Raw genomic sequence first — 8249 nt, forward strand, 5'->3', positions numbered from 1 at the left:
AAAGACAGGACCACATGTTACAGTTACACAGTGTCCTCCTATTCCAAAAGCCGAAATTCGAAAACAATTTGGCAATAAGAAATTACCAACAGTGCCAAAACAGCAAAATCACACCAATCAAAAAGGAAAGTCACCGGCTCAAGCACAAAAGAAGCCGAATCAAAGGAAGAAGAAAAATGTTAACTTTGTGAAATCGACAGGAACGGACGAAATTGAAACGTTTGAAAACAAATCTAACTTAGATTTTGTTAAGAAAGCAACCGTACAGAAAAGAAATGAACTAAGTAGTTCAAAACCTAGTACCTCGGGTTCACAAAGTTCATCATCATCGGCAAGACGATCACATGATACTTCGGGGTTTGTTGAACGAAGATCATGTTTTGTGTGTGGAACAATTGGACATATAATTCGAAATTGTCCATATCTTCATAAACCAAAAGGAAAAGTTGATGTTCCCCGTGACCAAACTGACCGTAAGCGATCTGTTTCTGTAAAACAAGATCCCCGTCTTGTAAAAGAAAGGGAAAAGAAACATAAACCCCAACAGGTCAAGAAGATTGAAAAGGCAACTAAAGCCGATGTGGTTAACAAAACATCTGTTAATGTAAAACCAGAAAACTCAAAAACTTCAAATAACCATGAAGTTAAAATTTTAAAGCAGAACACTGGTGAAACAAAACAGACCTGGAAACCAAAAATGGTTACTGAATCAGGGGGACCATCACAATTTACCAATCATCAAAGACAAGAAGTTATTGTTATTGATGAAAATGGAAGACCCAAGACCACAATGGCTTGGGTCCCCATCTCCAACTAATCATTTGAGTTTATGTGCAGGGTGTTCCAGGAGGAACTATCAGTAGTCATTGGATTGTTGATAGTGGGGCATCCAGGCACATGACAGGCGACATGAAGCTTCTCTACGACGTCAAATCTATTAGAGGAGGTTATGTTGCTTTTGCTGGAGATAAGGATGGTTATATTACGGGTGAAGGAATGATATCCAACAGGATTGTCAGCTTTGACAAGATCAACTTTGTGCAACAACTTGATCACAATCTTCTTAGTGTTTCTCAAATTTGTAACAAGCAATTCTCAGTACACTTTGATGCTAATGGATGCTATGTGTTGAAACCCTGCTTCAAAATTCCAAAAGAATGGATTCTCTTGTCTGCTCCAAGGATAAATGATTTGTACGTCCTTGATATGAGCCAGGCTATTACTACGTCTGCTCAAGCAACATGTTTCGTTTCTAAAGCAACAGAAAAAGACTCTATCTCTTGGCAAAGACGAATGGGTCACATTCACTTACGTAAAATGAATCATTTGGTTTCAAATGAATTGGTGAATGGTGTTCCTCTCAAAAACTTCCATCTTCAAGACGTCTGTGTTTCGTGCCAAAAGGGTAAACAAACAAAGAAGAAGCACCCTACAAAGAAGATCAACACGGTGGCAGTTCCTCTTGAACTTTTGCACATGGATTTGTTCGGTCCTGTCAAGCACAAAAGCATTAGGAATGATCAATACTGCCTCGTGATTACTGATGATTATTCAAGATTTTCTTGGGTGGCGTTCATGGCACACAAGAGTGAAACCTTTGGAATTATCAAAAACATGATCGTTCAGATTGAGAATTTGTATAAATTGAAGGTTAGGCGGATACGTAGCGACAATGGTACTGAATTTAAGAATCATGCCATGGCGGAGTTTTGCACTTCAAAAGGTATTCTACATGAGTTTAGTGCAGCTTATACTCCTCAACAAAATGGCGTCGCTGAACGTAAGAACCGCACATTGATCGAGACTGCTAGGACAATGTTGGTAGAGTCGCAGTTGCCCATTCCATTCTGGACTGAAGCTGTGGCCTCTGCATGTTATACATTGAACAGAGTTCTTACAGTCAAAAGGCACAACAAGACCTGCTTTGAGCTTCTTAACAAACGGAAACCAGATTTGTCTTATCTTGAACCGTTTGGAGCTCCATGCACAATGATCGATCCTAATGGAAAGTTTGGGGCAAAAGCAATTGAGGGATACTTTCTTGGGTATGCCACCCCTAACTTACGAGTTTGGAATCTACAGACAAAAAGGGTCGAAGAATGGTCTGAGGTCAGAGTACAAAGGCACACTTTGCCAGTCAAATGTCCTGGTCAGCCTTGGATGTTTGAGTACGATGACTTTTTCAATTCGATCAATGTTGAAGCCGTTGAAGAAAATGCTGCGGCAAGGATGTTTTTCGAGAGTGACAATGCAACAGTTTCACCGGTGGTTCGTCCAATTCTTGTCAATCAAGAACCATCCTCGGTGAACAATAATACTCTTGACAATGAGGATTTTCATGATGCAACCGAATTGAACGAATCTTTAGAGGATGATGAATTTCTAGATGCGGATCAAGAAGCTCCAACGACAGCAGTTCATGGTACTTCAGAGGGTACTCCTCCAGTGGATGCCCATAGAACAGCTGAAGCAACTGCATCATCCTCTTCGTCAATTCCGGGCATCGATTTAGTTGTTGATCTCAATCTCAACAACCTGGGTATAAATATTCCGGTTAGAGATAATCCTGAAACAAGGATTCATAATACCCATTCTCAACAAAACATCATCGAAAATGTGCAAAGTGGCATTCAGACGAGAAACATGTTGCGGAACAACAACAACGCAGGCTTGTATGCGGCTATTCGAGAATCCGGGCAACAAAACGATTGGTCTTTCGCGTGTTATGTCTCACAGGAAGAACCAAGAACTTGGAAGGAAGCCATGAAAGATAACTCTTGGGTGGAAGCAATGCAGGAAGAATTGCAACAATTCCAGAAGCTAGGTGTCTGGAAACTCGTAGAGAAACCTGCTGGATACAAGAAGATTGGTACCCGTTGGCTGTTTAAATGCAAAAAGGATGACCGCGGAGTTGTTATCCGGAACAAAGCACGTTTAGTTGTTCAAGGTTTTCGTCAGATTGAAGGGATCGACTACAACGAAGTGTATGCACCAGTGGCACGTCTCGAAGCAATTCGAATCTTTCTAGCCTATGCATCTTTCAAAGGATTCAAGGTTTATCAGATGGACGTGAAAAGTGCATTCTTACATGGTGTGGTTGAAGAAGAAGTGTACGTCGAACAGCCTCCAGGTTTTGAAGATCCTATCCATCCCGATCGGGTTTGGTTGCTCAACAAAGCTCTCTATGGTCTTCATCAAGCACCGCGAGCTTGGTACGCAACCTTATCTAATTATCTGCTGGAGAACTGTTTTCGAAGGGGTCTTATCGACTGTACTCTTTTCATCAAAGAACAAGATGGAGATCTTCTTCTGGTACAGGTATACGTTGATGATATTATTTTTGGTTCTACTAATGATGTCTTGTGTAGGAATTTCGAGCGCATTATGCAGGATAAGTTCGAGATGAGTGCTATGGGGGAAATGAACTTCTTTTTGGGCCTACAAGTGCAACAAACGGAGTCTGGGATATTCATCCATCAGACTAAATATGTTGGTGACATCTTGAGCCGGTTCCAGATGTCTGATGCAACGCCCATTGGTACCCCATTGCCGATAAATCACGGAATTACTCCAGACTTAAAGGGTGAAGCTGTTAGTCCTTCATACTACCACGCAATGATCGGATCTCTTATGTACCTCACAGCATCAAGACCAGACATAATGTACCCAACGTGCCTGCTTGCCAGATACCAAGTGAACCCGAAGGCCTCACATCTTACAGCTGTAAAAAGGATCTTTCGTTATTTGAAGGGTTACCCTGACACCGGTCTATGGTACCCTAGGGATAATAACTTTGAATTGGTCGCTTTCAGTGATTCTGATTTTGGCGGTTGCAAAATCGACGGTAAATCCACAACGGCTGGATGTCAGTTTTTAGGAAATCATCTAGTCACATGGCAGTGCAAGAAGCAGACGTGCGTCGCTACATCAACATGCGAAGCTGAATACATTGCTGCCTCAAGTTGTTGCTCCCAAGTCCTGTGGATCCAACAACAATTGCGGGACTACGGTTTTGAATTCCTAACTACTCCTATTTACGTTGATAATTCTGCTGCATTACAGATCACTAGAAATACTGTGCAGCATTCAAAGACCAAACACATCGAAATCAAATATCACTTCATACGTGATTGCTTTGAGAAAAGGCTAATCGATGTTGTTAAGGTCCACACCGATGACCAACGTCCCGACCTTTTTACCAAAGCATTTGACAAATCAAGATTTGACTTTTTATTATTGGTAAACGGCATTAAGGTCAAGCAAGAGTAAACCAAGATCGGAAAATCATTTTTGTACATACCTTTGTGTTTTAAATTTGTCTTAGTTTATTGATTTTAGGGGGAGTAAATCCAAAAATTTGAAAATCCAAAAACATCGAAAAATTTCAAAAACACAAAAACAATAGAAAAACAAAAATGAGTTTCCTGGCGAGCAAAAGAGAAAGTGATAGTACATCAGTGGTCTATCCATACCTCTTTAAACCTTAAATGAAAAACGATAAGCAGCTCTATATAAGATGTATCGGTAGGCTCACAATCATTTTAAAGTGTGCAGGGTGATATAAATCTTAATCGACTGAAGACCAGGTGGGAACCATTCATTGGCATATGGTCTTAGTACCGAAATTTCGTTTGATAGGTTGCCGAGGTTCTGGGATATTCGGTCTTTATGCTGCTTATCATCTGGGTATCATGGTTGTATCTTTTACTGAAAAATAACGGGGACGCAAGTCTAGATCTTCCATGATACTATACATACGTGTACATATTACATACGACCTCAATAAGTGATCAACAATCACATGTCCATACAAAATAAGTGATAAAATATCACATTTATCCGGGAGTCAAGTTCGTCTCTCTGCTGTACGAAAGTACTGACCTGTTCACGGACTTGCTCCTGTGCCCTCATGCATATGAAAATCAAGTTCCTCATAAATAAGTGATTCTATCACATAGGGCTTGTTTTCAATCAAAATAAGTGAGAATCTCACATCATATACGGTCAAACAGATGATAATCGGTATACTCACCGGTAAGATGAACCCTCGTGCATACCTTGATACGGGAATGTGTCGTGATGTGGATGAACACCGGTCGGTAAGTATAAATCATACCTTAACATATCCCCTCGCCATGATTACATCTGATAAGTTGAGCTTAAGTGGACAACAATACCGATAATTGTTATAGGATGCTTATCTTAATTTTAACTAACTGAACAACAAGAGCGTTTTGGCATGACCGTACACTGATATGATTCTCTTACCCTCGAAACTCGCAAAAAGAATGTTTGTATATATTTATTTACTGCTTTCAGTCTTTACATTTAAAATATTCAAAAATGACAAAAAGATTTTAATTCTATTTTATTTTCGATCGTACGATGTTGGAACTCGAGTCTTCGTTGCCTGAAACCTGAACGAAAACCGAAATTGACTAAATCTTCATAAACGGTCAAAAATTTGCAAGTTTTGAAAGTTGGAAACTAAAATTGACAAATTCATTAAACTTTCAAACTGTCGGACGGTGTTTGATTGTGACATGGTCATACGTGTGTCATTTGTTTATACTAACTATATTCCAAGCAGTTGTTCTCATTACGCGTTTAGATTTCTCGCATGTGCAGATTCTAAAGGCAAGGAGATCATGGTCGATGACAAGCTTCGGAATGAAGACACGACGTGAAGGCACTGAAGTGATGAAAATGATCGAGTTGCCGCTGACCATCATCAACACCACAAGGATCTCAATTCGTAAAGATCAAGTATTTCACAAGCATAACTCAAGGGGGAGCTTATGTTAAGGGGGAGTTTGTCAACACATTTCATACATGATACGGGTATTTTGTTGATACACTCTCTACTTTCAAGACGTGAAAACTTTGAAGATCCTCCGACATTGAAGACGTGAAAGGACATCAGAGTCTTGAAGACACGAAGATCAAAGATGATCAAGATCGAGACAAAGCTACAGCCAAGGGGGAGTTTGTTGGTGCACTTGTGTCTGTACTTTGTCTGTATTCGGTCATCATGTAAAACGATGTCCTTGTTAGTCCTGTAAGTTTGACCAAGTCAACCATCCTCCTGGTTTGACTTGGCCAAACAATTAGTATATGGTTGTAAAATGTCTGTGTCGAAGGATGGCTCATCGAAGGATAGTTTAGATCCTTCGATGAGCTCGAAAGATGAACCTTCGATGGATGTTCGATAGATCATCCTTCGAGGTAAATGTAGATCCTTCGACAGGTTTAACATCGATAGATGATCCTTCGATCATCTATCTGATCCTTCGGACAGACAATCTGTGCTGGGTATATATACCCATGCAGTGTGTTCATTTCATTTTAAGAGTTTGAGAGACACTTCTGTAAAGAACACACACACACTTAGAGAGTTTGCAAAACTGATTTGTAAACATTGAGCTTGTAACCGGAACCTTTCATTCGCATTAATACAAGTGGTGTTAATCGGTGAATATTGTGTGTCTTGTGTTTGTGCTTGTTTCATCTCGGTTTGCACTCTAGCTTGGATTCCGCACTTGCTCGTGTGTTAACATAACAAGGTTAAGGTTAGACCTCATCCTCCGAGGGACCTACATGAACACCGGCTTATACTTGATGTCTTATTAGACGGTGTTCAGAGTTTGAACACCGGCTTATACTTCATGTCTTATACATGAGGTGTTTAGAGTTTGAACACCGGCTTATACCTCAAGTCTTATTAGACGGTGTTTAGTGAACATTTTCCAGAAATACATTTGCTAGAAATACATTTTTGCTTGCTGGAAAAAAACATATAAAAGGTTTTCCAGGAAATACATCAAGCTATACACATACACCAATGGAACATTTTCAAATCAAACCAAAACAATACATATTCAAATAAAAAATAAACCCGTAGACATCCAATTCGGAAATAAACCGTCAAATTACAATCATTTGTCAATACATAACAAACTATGTTAAATTGCATAAATAAACTACATACGCTAATCTAACGAAATACCTAACTCCCTAAAAAACTTCGGCATCAACGTCATCAACAAAACATCTATTTCATTATCCGTTGCCTCTCTCGTGTCGTGCCACATCTAAAATAAAAATAGATAGAAAGAGTCATCGGCAATAAAGCTATGTATATATTTACATGTTATATACACCTGAACCTTCTAAGTTTAAAAAAAATAAACAGTTAAGTAATAAATTGATAAACAAGTATATTTTACTTACTTCATCGGGAAACTGGTTTTGATACAAATTGACAAAGTCAAACATATGTTGGAGAACCATGTAGCCGCATTCCCATCCACCCTTTTGTTGCTTATACTGTAAATAAATTAACAAATTATTAATTAAAAGTAAAGAAAATCAAACAACTCAGAAATAGCAAACACACATACATCAACCATTGTGTAGTTGAACTCGGATCCTAAGGCGGTAGGAATTAGGCTTGAAAGACGATAGTTAGAAGCATTCTTTTCGCCTTTTTATCTTTGTTGAATCCAAAATATACACATGTCTTGTGTGTTGGGCGATGATGAACAAAGACCAATGATCGCTACAAAATTAGCGTTATAGAATAGTTATGTGAATCATAGTAATAAAATAAAAGAAAGTTAACTAAAAGAAACTTACATACAATACATTGACAAAAAGATTTAAGTTACACTTTGGAGTGATAAACCCTTTAAAGTGATGTAATTTTATAACAAATATTTTAATACTGCTGACCCCACAGCTTGATTGTCTTGTTTGGTGATCAGCTGGATTAATTATCAAAATTAATGTTAAAACAGACGTGTAAAATCTAACATGATTTTACATGAACCAAAAAAATATGCACAAAATGATAATGTAATAGATGAATGCTATAACATGCTTAAACCTTGAAAGTGCATCTATTAACCCTAATCTTCTGCTTATTATTTTAGGCTCAAACTATCCAGACATCATATCTGCCTATTTAGACATCCTTTGCCTCGGATATGTCTCGTATAGGCCTATACGAGGCATATAGGGTTACATCAAAATCAGTGTCTGACTCATGTCACTTCTGGTTTGACTGCTTCAATATGCCTCGTATAGTATACGACCCCTCGTATAGGTCTCATATATGACCCTTTGCCCCTTATATGCCTCGTATAGGTCTATACTGGGCGTATATAAGGTTTTTTTTTTTTTTAATAAACATTTTATACAATATTAAACGTTTTAGCAAACTTTTATACAAAAACAAGTTTTTTATTTTA

General features: G+C 38.6%; 1 long non-coding RNA gene across 1 annotated transcript; it reads right to left on the reverse strand.

Moving 5' to 3' along the window:
• Nucleotides 1–6978: 6978 nt before the first annotated feature.
• On the reverse strand, nt 6979–7496 carry LOC110903428. Its single transcript, XR_002571924.2, has 3 exons — nt 7401–7496; nt 7231–7326; nt 6979–7091 (listed from the first exon to the last, which is right to left on the reverse strand). It is a non-coding gene; the product is annotated as an uncharacterized LOC110903428 (long non-coding RNA).
• Between the last annotated feature and the right edge of the window lie 753 nt (nt 7497–8249).

The sequence above is a fragment of the Helianthus annuus genome, chromosome 13 (genome assembly GCF_002127325.2).
Source record: "Helianthus annuus cultivar XRQ/B chromosome 13, HanXRQr2.0-SUNRISE, whole genome shotgun sequence".
Taxonomy (NCBI): domain Eukaryota; kingdom Viridiplantae; phylum Streptophyta; class Magnoliopsida; order Asterales; family Asteraceae; genus Helianthus; species Helianthus annuus.